The sequence below is a fragment of the Chinchilla lanigera genome, unplaced genomic scaffold (assembly GCF_000276665.1).
Source record: "Chinchilla lanigera isolate Chin_1 unplaced genomic scaffold, ChiLan1.0 scaffold00025, whole genome shotgun sequence".
In the NCBI taxonomy this organism is placed as follows: Eukaryota; Metazoa; Chordata; class Mammalia; order Rodentia; family Chinchillidae; genus Chinchilla; species Chinchilla lanigera.
The window spans coordinates 10,557,738-10,571,997 of record NW_004955426.1 but is presented as its reverse complement, the minus strand read 5'-3'; the positions used below and the strand labels follow the sequence as shown (position 1 = coordinate 10,571,997).

General features: G+C 33.6%; 1 protein-coding gene across 1 annotated transcript in view; it reads left to right on the top strand.

Annotated features, from left to right (window-relative positions):
* The window catches only part of Cdh12 (cadherin 12, type 2 (N-cadherin 2)), a 958,345-nt gene that overhangs the window by 38,765 nt on the left and 905,320 nt on the right, over positions 1 to 14,260 (top strand). The window lies entirely within an intron of this gene.

The window sequence follows — 14,260 nt, the reverse complement described above, 5'->3', positions numbered from 1 at the left end:
AGACTGGTTTTCATTATAACTATTCGATTTTCATGAGAAATGATTCAGTCTTGCAAGAAAGACATTAATCCCTCATCAAGGTTTCACCTCCCACCACACCACCACCACAGTGATGATGAAATTTCATTGTTAGTTTCAGAGAGAACAAAACACATTCAAACCAGTGTTCACCATCCAACAAGCAGAGGCAATGTAATAATCTATACTATTAATGAAAATTGAGACAATAGCAATCTCTATGGAATTTGAATTCAAATTTATTTTATCAGCAAAATTAGATATTGACAGAGATAGTATCACTTGATTAAAAAAACAATTCTCTGAAATAATATAAAAGTCCGTCTAGCCAAGGAAAGGATTAAGGTAAGAATTATATATTCCATGTACATTTAGTAGAATTAGAGAAATACTTCAAGGAGCAGAAGAGATAGTATGGGTGGGATAAATGAAAAACAGTTTCTTAGAACTGATTTTTTAATGTTCCATGTAGGATGAATTAAAGTAGACTCACATCTAAAATCAGACTGAAAACAGAAAGGTAAAAATGAATGCAAAAACAATACCTTCTGAAATAATAACAAATCCTATGCAAACAGTAAGAACAATAGCAATTGTAGTAATTATGGTAAGAATCTATAAAACCTGTATTCACAATCAGAGAAAAGTCGAATGTTATAATAGTTCATATTCATGGCAGAATAATTACTAAAAGTAGAGGCTAGGTAAACACACACTGTGTACATGTTCATGTTTTGAAATACCTTGAACCCCCTTAATACATTTAATAGACATAAAAAAATTTATAAACAAAATTTGAAATATGAGTTTTAAAGATTTACTCGTGGAGAAATTGCAATTCAACATCAGTAAAATATTGTTAAAGAAATGTTGCAGAATTAGCAAAAATGAATGCTAAATATACAAGTGAGGATTTAAAGATGTTTCTATGGGCAAAGTAGTTACTAATTACTGTATTTAGGTAAATTTGAAAATCTAAAGCAATAAGAAAATTAAAAGTTAATGCAAGAAATTTCTCACTTTGTTATGTCTTTCACAACTGCCTATATAACATGTCAACCTTCCTTTAAATCATTTTCCTGTAAAATATGTACTTGGAGTCATAGATCTTCCTTTAAAAAATTCAATATATAAAAAAGGTTATAGAAAATACTGTTTGCTAATTTTGAAAAGTAGGAGCATATCAATAATATTTCAGGATATCAAAGTGTGCGAAACTTGTCAGCCGTAGGAAATAGAAAGGAGTTGGAAAGCAGACTACAATAAAGATAATATATCCACTCAACTTTCAAAAGATGTTTTAAAAAATTGAATCCCTGAAGAGTGCACACAAATATTTTAAAATTATGCCCAGAGCTCATGTATTGCTCACTTGATGAAGGCCACCTATTTATACATACAAAATACACACATACATGCCTACATACATACTATTAGGAATTGAACCCAGGCCTTTGCACGGAGATCCATCTCCAGGTCTTTTATCTTCCTTTTTTTGTGTGTGTCTGAGAGCTAGAGAATATTTTTAAGTGAGTAAGTTATCCAGGCTGGATTCTAACTTTCAGTTTTCTTGCCAGGCTTACAAAAGAGCTTTGTCTGTTGATGTATGGAAGTATTTACATCTAAAAGCCTGTGCAGTTACTAGAAATCTGTTCAAGTACCCAAGATACAGAACATTGACGTCATCAAATGCTGACTAGGTGTGAAGCAACAGGAGAGCTTATACATTGTGGGCTAAAATGCAAAGTGCAAAGTGGTGCAGCCACTTTGCTGGATAGTTTGATATTTCTTACAACACTGAACATACTCATTACTCAGTCCTACAGTTGTGCTCCTTGGTATTTACCCAAAGGAGTTAAACACACATGCATGTGTGCGTGTTTGCACACACACAGAGACTGTTAATATGCCTTTTGATAGCAGCATTATTCATAATTGCCAAAATTGGAAGCAACTAGGATATTCTCCAACGGATGAATAGAAAAGGTATGATGCATCCTAGACAAAGAAGTATTATCCAGGGCTAAAATAAATAAGCTATCAAATCATAGAAAAAGGAGAGATTTTAAAGGCATTACTAAGTACAAGAAGCCAATTAAAAAAAAAAACCTACATAGTATATTGCTTCAACATTAGTATATGGCATTCTGGAAAAAGATAACCTATAAAGACTATGAAAATTTTAATGGTTGGCAAAAATTAAACGTGAGAATGACAGGAAAGATGAAGTGCAGAGGATTTTAGGGCAGGGAGTATACTCTGATACTACTGTGCTGGACACATACCATCAAGCATGTCTTAAAATCTACATACTGTAGAACACATCCAAGTAAGCTTAATGTAAACTCTGGTCTTCATGCAAAGCATTGTGTCAATGTAAGTTATCAGTTGTAGTAAATGTTTGCTCTTGTAGGGGATGTTGAAAATAGTGGAAGCTATGCACATATAGCAGAACTGAGTGTATAAAGAGATTTGATAGTTTTTATTAAATTTTTCTGTGAACCTAAAATGCTCCTAAAATAGTGTCTATTTTTAAAACGAAATCTGGGGCTGGGGATTTAGCTCAGCGGCACAGCGCCTGCCTGGCAAGCGCGAGGTCGTGAGTTCAATTCCTGGTACCAGAAAAAAACAAAACAAAAAACCCAAAATCTATAGAGATTGAAATGAAGAGGAGAACTGTGATGTTAAATGATTCTAATTATGCATAAAAAATAAGGTTGAAAAACTTACTTAGTCAAGAAACAAGTTAGTTTGAGCAATTGCATTTTTGTTTTCAATATGTTTGTGGTTGTCAGTGCTGTTATAATTTTCTCATACAGATGACAATAGGAAATTTATGACATAAGTAAATTTGCTGAGAAGATAGTAGTTGTAAGAGGCAGTTTACAAGATACACAGTTTCTCCAGTCTCACATATTCATTGAGTTATTCCCAGTTGAATAAACTACTGCCTCTTCAGTGATCACTAGACCATTTTCCCTGGACCAATTTCCTAACACTTACATTATTGTGTAATTACCCCTGTATTACAATTATAGTACTGTGTCTGACAGTAAAACTTATTCAAAGAATTTATAACTCAAAACTTAATTTGCATACATACTTTCTAACCATGAGTATTTATTGTGCAGTCTTTTCCTAGTTGGTAGAATTTAAGCGATATTTTCAAAAATAAAACTTGGAGATCACAGAATGTACTCAATAACAGTTATATGTGTACATGCATTATTTTGTGTTTTGTAAATGTCTATATCATTTTACTTTTTCAAAATGTGTTTATGTGTATATAGATACACATATATTGCTAAAATAAAATAAGTGTTCAATGTGTTTCATAAATATTCATTAAGTTAAAGCTGAGGTGTACTTCATGATAAATGGATATAATTACCAGTTGGAGATTTCAATAAGATAGCAATTTGGAACTGCAATAAGTCAATTAAAGAGCAATGTATTTTTAAAAAGTGTTTCATGTAAAAGTTCTCGCAATGTAATATCTCATCATCGTTGGCTGAAAATAAAAGTTTAACAGCTATTCCTCTCTGTCTACTTCATTGTATTACTTTCCAATCCATTAACTCTAACAAGTTAATGCAAATGCATTTATACATTGTAAAAAAACAATAAAAGTGCTGTACAGTATAAAGATGGAAATTATAAATTATTCAGAATGTATTTCCACCACTAACCTCTGAACTAGCCTATTCATTTTTGGAAAGAAAATTTTTTATAGCATGATTTTTAATATTCTTGTAATATTTATGTTTTCATGGCATATATTCTACATATTTTAGCAAATACTAACAACTCTTCTCATTAAACATCTGTTTTCTTGAAGAAAAAGTTCTCAAGGAGCTCAACATATGTTGACAGTTCCTTTTGATCATCATCATTATATCCTTAGCTAAAAACATAGAAAGTACACTGTATAATTTTTGATGAAACTTTTTAAAATGAGGATATTCATCTAAAATATATGAACAGCAAAGCAGTGTAATAATATAAAGTTGACTTCCAAATATATCTTTTATTGGACTATATTATGAAATGTTTTTGAATTTATTTTGTCAGGGTATAGTTATATCATCTTTTAAATCCCTATTAGTACTCAAAAGCATGTTTCAGGATAAAAAGAAAATTTGCAGTGAGCAAATGAAGTGTATAGATGTATATATGTCTATTCCTATAATTTGGGATTTAAAATGTCATCAAATAATTTAAGCATTTAAATTATTATGCTTTTGTTACTATTAAAGAACAGGTTTATCAGTTATATATTTATCAATTATAAGCCTGAGAAGAAATAAGAAGGTGAGACAGTCAGTTTGAAATTAAGCTGAATGAGTGAGGAGTTTCAATGTGGGGAATATATCTGAAGAAGACAGAAGTAGATCAAACATTATAATACGAAGCTGAAGATAACCTGTGGGGATTTTTTGACAGAGAGGATAAGAATAATGTAAGTGTTAAGTTCGAGCCAAAATAGGGAAGTGTAGGAGGATGGAAAAAATTCTTTTCTTTTGTCATAGTTTTGCCCAAGGCTTCCTGAATATAACAAAGCTAGTGAAAAAAATATTCACTGTTCAAGTAGAAATAACAGTGTGTATGGTACTATGCCATGAGGGTGTATTATGTTATTTATTGCTAAGAAACAAATCTTTCAGCAAAGGTTATTGTTATAATAATTTTATAGATGACAGAATAAAATCCAAGTTTTAAAACATAATATTAAGGAACACAAATTGAGGAACAAATTGTTAAGGAACACACAAAAACTTGAGGAACACCATATTAAGCAATTCACAATTATGAAATAGACATATTCATCATGTCCTTTCTCTGTGGTAATGAACTGGAATCCAAGGCTTGCAAATGTGAAAGAGACCCTCTCTCCCGCTGAACTATATGTTCTGAACAATTGTTAATGTTTTGTGTTGTAAAATGTTGGCTTATAATTAGAAGTTTCCTGGTTATACTGGCTTAGGCCTTAAAACTTCTAAGAAGTCAGATAGAAAAATCCTCTACTACTTAAAACAAAAGGGAATTTTTCTGATTATAAATATTGACAATTTTTCTGATTATAAATATTGACAATTTTTTATAAATAATTATTTCTCAAAATTTTCTCCAGGGACTTCCAGAAATCTATTCATCTTATTCTAGTTTAGCGTCTAGGACTAGATTAGAAAAATTGCAGTGTATTGAATTTAACTTTACTCATGCAATTGCTAGTTATGAAAGTCAAGGGCCAGTTAATATAGAACAAGCATTCTTGCCTTGTGAAAAGGTCTATGTCCTTCAGATACCAGTGAATAGAAATGTGTTAGTGTGTTCAGGTAGGAATAACAGAATAAAGCAGCCTGGCTTGATGGTTTACATATGAGTAACAGTAAGTTATTTATCATATTTTTGGACCCTGAGAAGTCCAAGAACAAGGTGCCTATGATTTATATAACTGGTAAAGCCTGCTTTTCCTTTTTGGTTCATAGACGGCTAACATTCTGGGTCTTTACTTGACAGAAGGGACAGGGATTTCTCTTGAGACCTCTTCTATAAGAACTCTGATCTCAGTCATAGACAAGAACCCTTTGTGGCCTGATCACCACCCAAAGTCCTCTACCTCCCCATGCCACTACCTTAGTAGGTAGGATTCCAGCATATGAAGTTGGAGGGTGGTTTGAGAGATTCTTTCCACGGCAAATAGTCTTCTACTTCTCCGTTAGGCATGCTTTGGTTTTAATATGGTACAGTTAAAATTCTACCTCTATTCTTCATAATATGTGTTATAAAATTAGACACAAAGTCAGTTTTAATAATGTTACCCTCTGAAATGTTCTTCTCCCAAGAGAATGTTTCCTATTGACTATTTCAGGTGAGATTAAGGCATGCAGGAGAACAAGGGAATTAAATAGAAAACATCTAATGAAAAAGTAATGAATTTTGAAGTCTAAAGATAAGTAATATGTATATATCCAGGGAAATCTATAAAATGAGATGAGAATCAAATGTGGAAAAAGATACGTTCTTATAATTACATATAAAATTCATGTTAGCAGAGAATGCAGAGATTGTACACAAGTGTTGAACTGGACTGAAATGCTCTGGCATATGTGTGGATTAATCTCTCTGTCTTTCATTTGGCTTTTCTTCTCTTGCCTTTAGCTTCTAGCCTGGCAAGTTCTCATGCATTCTCTTTCTGAGATTGTTGGTCAATTTACTGTTGTACACATATATTGGTTTTTCATGTCTATTGAATTTTTGAGAACAAATGGCATCAAGATTTATATGAATATGGATTCATTTCTCTAAGAACATTTCATGTATTGTCATTTCTATTAGTTTTTCACCGCTGTTCTGATAAAGTACTGCAAAATTTAGTGGCTTTAAACATCCCAAATTCTATTACCTAATATCATGGATCTCAAAAATCCTAAAATCCCTGACAGTCATAACATCCTGAGCAGGTAAGAATCCTAAAGTCAATATTCATGCTTTCTAGACGTTCTAATGGAGTTTCTATTTCTTTGCCTTTTGCTTATAGAGGGCAGATGATACCTTGGCTTGTGCTTCCTTTCTTCATACTCCATGTGTAGCATCTCTGATACTGACAGCAAATCTCCTTTCTCAAAGATAACTCGCATATCTCCCTCTTATGTGAATCAAAAAGACAGTCTATAGAAGGTCTTTGGCTTACTCACACTATCAAGGAGGTTTAGCCATGTAAAATCATACATGGGCTCCAGGCATTCAAATGTTGACATTTTTGAATGCGCATGTAGAGGTGGCCTTTTTCTGCCCCCCACTCCTCTATCTCTGTCTTTCCACATCTGTTCTGTGTGATTTTCCCCTTTCAGCGAATATTTTATTTAAATGAAATTTTACAAAGGTCACCCTGGCCCTGTGGATTTCATAGCCATATAAATTTATCATATCAGACATCCCCTCAGGTTGGAAGTTATCTTACAGGTGACCTGTTTGACAAGAGGCCGGACCTTGAGCCAGTTAACATGTGATCAGAGTTCACACATCTCATGCTCAAAGCATATTAACCATATGAACAGTGAGGTTGGCTGCTTTATTTTGATGGAGTTATGGATAACAGAGACATTCAGAATCTAGTGGGTTCTTCTCTAGTATATCTCTTCCCTAATACATCATCTCTGGTATAGCTCTTTAACATATCTTTGTTAAAAAAAATCTGGCTGCAGTGATTTGAACATGGTTTGTCCTCTGTCACGTCAGTGTTGAAATTTAATCCCCATTATGAGAAATAGGAAAGTAGGATTACATGGACCTTTGAAAAAGGAGTGATAATGACTTTGCAAGAATAGAATAATGCATTCATATGATGAAAGACTTAATGGAACAAGGGGTTACTTAATGGTATTTTCAGAAATGTTGTCCTCTCTAAACACCAGTTTGGTAGGTCTCACACATGCATGATTCCTGTCTCTCAAATGTGATGACCCCTCTTGCTTAAGCATGCTGCCAACAGGAAGACCATCACCACTTTGACCCCTCAACACTGGACACAATCAACCTGTTTATTTATAACTTTTCCAGCTGCCTGTATTGTGTTATTAACAAAAGGAAGTGGAAAAAGTAAGTGATCAGTTGCCTCCTTGTCCAATTGTATAGTTGCTTCTTACTAAGATGAAGACAGATTAAGCAGAGAAGTATCTTTCTGACAAAAAGAATGGCTTGCAAGAAAACAAGAATTCATCCAGAGTGGTTTTTCTGTGACATGTGAGCTCCTCAGGATTGGGAATGTAGATGATGGGGCAGCCAAAAATGAAGAGACTGAAAAATAAACAGCAAGTGGGTCTAGAAAGATCCAGTGTTTTAGCATATTACTTACAGGCACTTTCTACAGATAGTATTTAAATGATACACCCAAAAGTCATTAAGACCAGGAGCAAACATGACCTGGTACTCCTAAGAAATGCAAATTGCTAAAAACAGTAATAATGATTAGAAAGTAGTTGCTAGCAAGCATAAGAAGTAGATAAAAGAAATATTGCCGACATATATTGCTGGTGAATGAGGGAGGAACTTCTGACATCTTTACATTTCTTTGTTAGTATTCCATAAATGAAGCATGGAAATGTATTAAAACAAATAGTTCCAAGGTACTAGCATGTGATGACTTCAGTGTTTTTATGTTCCTTAGACTTCAGCAAGAATATTTTTAAGATTATGTCATAACACTTTTTTCTTTTTAAATATAAAGGTTAGATAAGTAGTAAGAGTAATATGGCAGATTGATTTTTAACAAAGCACTACTCATAAGATTTTGGTGACTATGAAGTGTAATTATAAAAGTGATGATAAAATAAATGGTATTGTAGGTAGATAAAGTATAGTATTCAATCCTGTCAGCCTGAAGACATGGTTCTACCATATGCTCAAAGATCTAAATTTAGCTGTATCCATTTTTGTTACTGTGGCCTATTAAATTTACAACTTGAAATCTACAAACTAGTGATGACCATCAGATTTAAGTATGCAAAAAAGCCTAGAAACATGGCATACATTTCATAGTAGGACAAAGAGTTGACAATATTTAGACAACAAAGAGTGGGGGCCAAAACTATTAAGAAACATCTTGAAGTGACATATACAAGGTCTTATCCCCAGATCTCAAATCCAACCATAGGAGGAACAGTAACAAGTATAGAAAGGATGGTGAGGTGTTTTTTTTTTTTTTTTTTTCTCTGACCGGGAATCGAACTCAGGACCTTGCCCTTGCCAGGCAGGCGCTGTGCCGCTGAGCTATATCCCCTACACTCTCCCCTAAAGTACACATCTTGTCATTCAGTTCTCTTCAATCCCAGTTCAGTTCACTCTTTCCTTTTTTTTTTCTCTGTACCAGGAATCGAACTCACAACCTTGTGTTTGCCAGGCAGGCGCTGTGCAGCTGAGCTAAATCCCCAGCCCCAGGGTGGTGAATTTTGTTTGACCATGAGATGAATATGTTATTCATGTGATATAGATCCATGGGAGCTAATGAGACCTTGTATTTCCTGAGTGGAGATATAGTAACCAGAGTGAAGAGCTAACAGACAGCCACTCATGTCTTGTCAGTTCTGGGTACCATACACAGATATACTTGATTAAATTAAAACAAACTCAGAGAATAACAATTCAAGAGGTAAAAATACTTACTGAAAGCCTAGGAGGTACCTAACAGTTGGTAAAGCCTTTATATATTGTTTTCTTTTTGTAAAATAACGATAAAGTCTTGTAAATAACAATAATGAGATAGCCGTTTCACCATCAAGAGAAGACTTCTGATTGTCACCCAAGAGTTTGCTGATGAAATTATACTGACTCTGCAACATCTGCTTCTGGGTCAGAGGCGGGATTTGATCAGTGGAGCAACATTAGTCATGTTTTTCAGAGCTCACTCAAGTTCACCAAGTTCATCAAGCCAGAATTTAGTCAAATCAGCAGTTTACTAATTGTGAGGTGAAAATAAAAAACAAACAAAAACCAGGACACTGCAACATAAGCTGCATTTCTCTTTTCTATCAACATAACCTTGCCAAGGGTAACACGGCACATAGTAAGGCAGGCTTTACTCAGAGGACAACTCACTGCCTCTTCGCTTCAGGACTGCATTTGACATAAAACTGCATAAATTAAAGCCCTCATTTGTGACATTCTCTCCCTAAAGGTGTTTATGTGAATAACACCATTGTTTATTTGACTAAAATTAAGCAAATGTCCCCAATGAACTCTGACACATTATTGAATAGAAGATGCACTTCCACTTTAGAAATGTTACAACATGAACAAAATGATGAGCCTCAGAACTGGTAAAACATGTTCCATGCAGTCCCCCCAGCCTGAGAAATGTCTTTCCAAATTAACGGAATCGGCATCTCTCTTCTAAGGTGTTAAAAATAGATTGAACACATGGGCAACTTTGCTATTATCTTTCTGGTTTTGGCAGTAAGTACCTCATGATTTTGCTCCAAGTATTGCCTGATAGCATTGCTCTTTCCATTTTATACCCGTGAAAACTTAGCCTTGGGTGAAGGTTTTCCGGGGTGACTGGAATACAATCAACTTTTCTTTCTGGCACTAGATCTCTCTCTCTCGCTCGCTCGCTTGCTCGCTCTCTCTCTCTCTCTGTCTTTTTGAGACAGGGTCTTTCTATTCAGTTCAGGCTGGCCTGGAGCTCACTTTGTAACCCAGGCTGTTCTCAAACTCACAACGATCCTCCTGCCTCAGCCTCCTGAGTGCCAGGATTACAGACATGTGCCACCATGCCCGGCTCTCTCTCTCTCTTTTATTTTAAAAATAAAAGAAGGAAAATGCATTAACAAACAGACATCCATTTATAGAATAACAAAAGAACAATACAAACAGTGCAGAGTTACAAACAAAATGGTAGGAAATTAACAATGCTTGTTGTATCACATATTAATATCTTCAGAGTGGTTTCTCAGGAAATGAATATGGACATGCAATATTGATCAATCAATTAATCATTAACTGTTTCTTTCAGTAAAGCAATAGAAGACAGTAGTTCAACTATGTTAGCTATCCCGTATATGCATACTTACATAATTTCCCCTCTTTCCCTTCTCTTTTTTTTTTCCCATAGGCTTTTTTTTTTTTTTTTTTTTTTCTTTTTTTGGTGTTTTGGTTTTTCTCCGATATCAGGAACCGAACTCACGACCTTGCGCTTGCCAGGCAGGCGCTTTGCCGCTGAGCTAAATCCCCAGCCCCTCCCATAGGCTTTTATAGGTAATGGTCACAACTAGAGACCATATTCATAAGTGAAATAAATCAGACCTGCCTGTGTAAGCACTGTATTGTCTCACTAGTATAAGATCTGAAAGAATGAATAAAAAATAGGAGCTATCTCTCTCTTATTTAATCCTGTCCAACTTTACGAATTAGTGGATTACAAGGAGAGTCAAATGAAATTTCAATTTAAAGAAGACAAGACTTACAAAAATAATTACCAAATAATTGATATATATTAATTCCAAATTAAGTATGTGAGCAAACTCATATTTATTTCTATTCTCTCTCTCTGTCTCTTTCTCCTCTGTCTTCTCCCCCCACCCTCTGCCTCTGACTTGAGACTGAACCTGTGGCCTTTTCACTGAGCTACCTCACCTGGCCTTTTAATTTATATATATATATTTTTATTTTTGAGACATGGTCCATCTAATTTATAAACTTGCTCAAACTTGTGATCTTCCTGCCTCAGCCTATCAGAGTGTGGAGATGACAGGTTCACACTTCCATGCCCAGCTTTCTTCACAGTCTTTTACTAAATTCACACATATAGCCATCATACAATTGTACTAAAATTAATCTTGTACATAATGGGAACTCTCCAATGGAAGGTCATAGAAGAATCTGGCAAAATTGTGCATCAGCTATCAAAGAGTGGAAGATCATTTATGTTTAGTGAGTTATGGCTGTTATACATGTCTTCTTTATAGAGCCATGTGATATTTTATGGTCCCAAAGGCAAAGGACAGTTGTTCCATGCCAGGCAGCACATACTGGATCTGCACTTTCTTACTCAGGCACAATAATTATTGTTCCTTTGTAGTGTGAAATGGTTTCCGATTTTTATTGGACACAATCAATTTAGATGTTTATAAAATACAAGAGAGGAAATGGCCAAGTAAATTTGCTTTGATCTTACAATCTCCCCTACCAGAAAAAATCTGGCTAAAATTGTGAAGTAGGCTATAGGGTAAAAGAAGTCAAATATACAGTGAACAAAAATCATACGTTACTACGTTTGCAGCATCTCGTCTGGATACCTATCTTCAAATAGTTGAAAGATTGCCAAGCATCGAGGGATTCATTTTGATTCCACAAAATTCAACATGAATCCAATGGACAGATTTTCTTTAAAGGCCAATAGTATTTTACACAGTAAAAGCATTTGTAAATCAAAATTCTCAGAAGTAAGTTGATTTTCTACAGTAATGAATTCCCTATCTTTTGAGATTTTGTGATCTATCACAACCAATTTTGCAAAGGAAATTCATTTTTAAGATTTCTTTATTTAACACATATATTTCAAGTGCCACAAGGTGCTAGGTACAATAACATGGTGATTACAATACTGAAAAGTTTTAGTAGGATGGAAGTTACATGGATCATTCTACTACACTGCGATCCTAACTTGTAAGAATTGAATTTTTACCACTAGAACTTCTTGGACTAACTTATAGATTGGTATGTGAGCAAAGTGACATTTCCTAAATGTCACTTCTCACTATAAAACATTTTATCTATTCTTTGCACTAACCTGACCGATCCATTCATAAAAGTATTAGCATGATTTACATCTAATTGTTTTAAGGGAAAATGGGCCTCTTTGTAAACCACACCTGATTTCACAACAGTCTGTTGCCTACCGATACCGTGTTTGTAAAACGTTTAGGGCCTGCTGTTATGCCCACCAACACTCATCTTCATGTCATTTTTGTTTTTATATTTGATAGAAAAGACTAAAGATAATTAAATTATTGATCATTTTGCTGTTTTATTTAATTTCACATAAAGCTACTCAGAATGAATAAATTAAGCAAAGATTATTCACTATTTAATTTATATTTTATTGTTACAAATATAGAACCACTATATTTATGTCATTATTGGCAAAATGAACTCACTTCAAGGTTCATATTTCATACTAAACTAACCAAACTTCTTTTCTGTATTTAAAAAAGAGAGCTCCTTTCAATTTCAAAATTTCTGCAATTTGAGAGTTTATTATCCAACAAATCTAGTGTGCTGTAAATCTGAGATATAAAATCACAAAGCCTATGAAAAGTTGTGTCAAGCATGAAATTAATACTTCTGAGACACTTTTATGAGAAATATATTAAATTCAATAAGTTCTTTTGTTCCAGAACCCTGCAGAGTTTAGCGTAATAACTATAAATTTATCTCTTTTAACTAAAAAGATGCTCATGCTAACATTTGTATGCTGATAATAAGTATTATTATACATTGTTGCCACATTTTAAAATCTTAAACGTGATTATTTTATATTTATGGTTATTTTACTCCTGGAATATATGCAATTACATTGTTTCTTTTATTCTAAACATTTTCTTCAGGCCACTTAAATTCTAAAGCTGAAAAAGTTTAACTGTTTATAAAGAATGATATACTTTTGATCCAAAATTGCAATCTGACTCCTTGGAGGTAGTATCAGATTAATATTAAATTTCCTTAAAGTTTTGCAGTTTATTTCCCTTTCATTTATGTTTCATTTCATTTCTTCTTTACTTTCTTCCTTTTTCATTTTACTTGTAATTGTTTATAGTTTAGTCTTTTGTCTTCCTATTTTTACACTCCCATTTTCAAAGTAAACATCTAAATTTGAACCATATTTTAATTCTAGGCCAATATCCAGATACCTTAAAATAAGCTATAATATTTAATAATTACCTGATATCTGCTGTAAAAAGTAGTCTCTAGTTAGCTTTTTCCTTAAATTTGTTTTATCTGTGTTTTAAGAAGTGGCATAACCTGGAGTCTGAATTTGAGTGCATGCACTGTCAAGTTGGAAATGTAAACTAGACGCAGACTCGGTAAAAATTCTAGTTCTGATGGATCGATGACCTTCGGGTTACTGAATTGAAGCATACATGTAATAATTCCTTTCTTCAAAAGATAAGGAAAATAAATACTGCACAGCTTATAATATGTATTTTATATAGATTCAAGGGCTGATAAAATATGATATATATTAAAGAATACTACAGTAAAGGATACACTGCTAGTTATCCTTAAAATACTTCTCAATTTGAATATTCTTATCATTCTGGTTCATGCAACTTCTGGTTTTCCTGGTTCTTCCTAAAGTCAAAATGACCGTGAAAGTAAACATTTGAAATGATTCAGGTTATCTAGGAAGCCAGGACAGAACAATTTAAGATCCTCACAAAAGAGGACTTCCAGAACTGCTTCAGAAAGAGGCAAGAATGATGGGATAAGTCTCTCTGAAGCCAAGTGAATATTTTAAAGGGGAATTAATGGCAATGTGTTCTTTAGCGTAATAATGTTTTTGAAATGTAAATATTCACCTTCAGTTTTGATTATACCTCATAGGTTACCATCAATACACTTTGTGCATATGCACATTTAAATATTTACACTTAATATTTATACTTAATAATAAAATGTATAAACTATAATTTTATATTTATATATAAAGTTATATCAAAACTGATAGTACATAGTATAACTG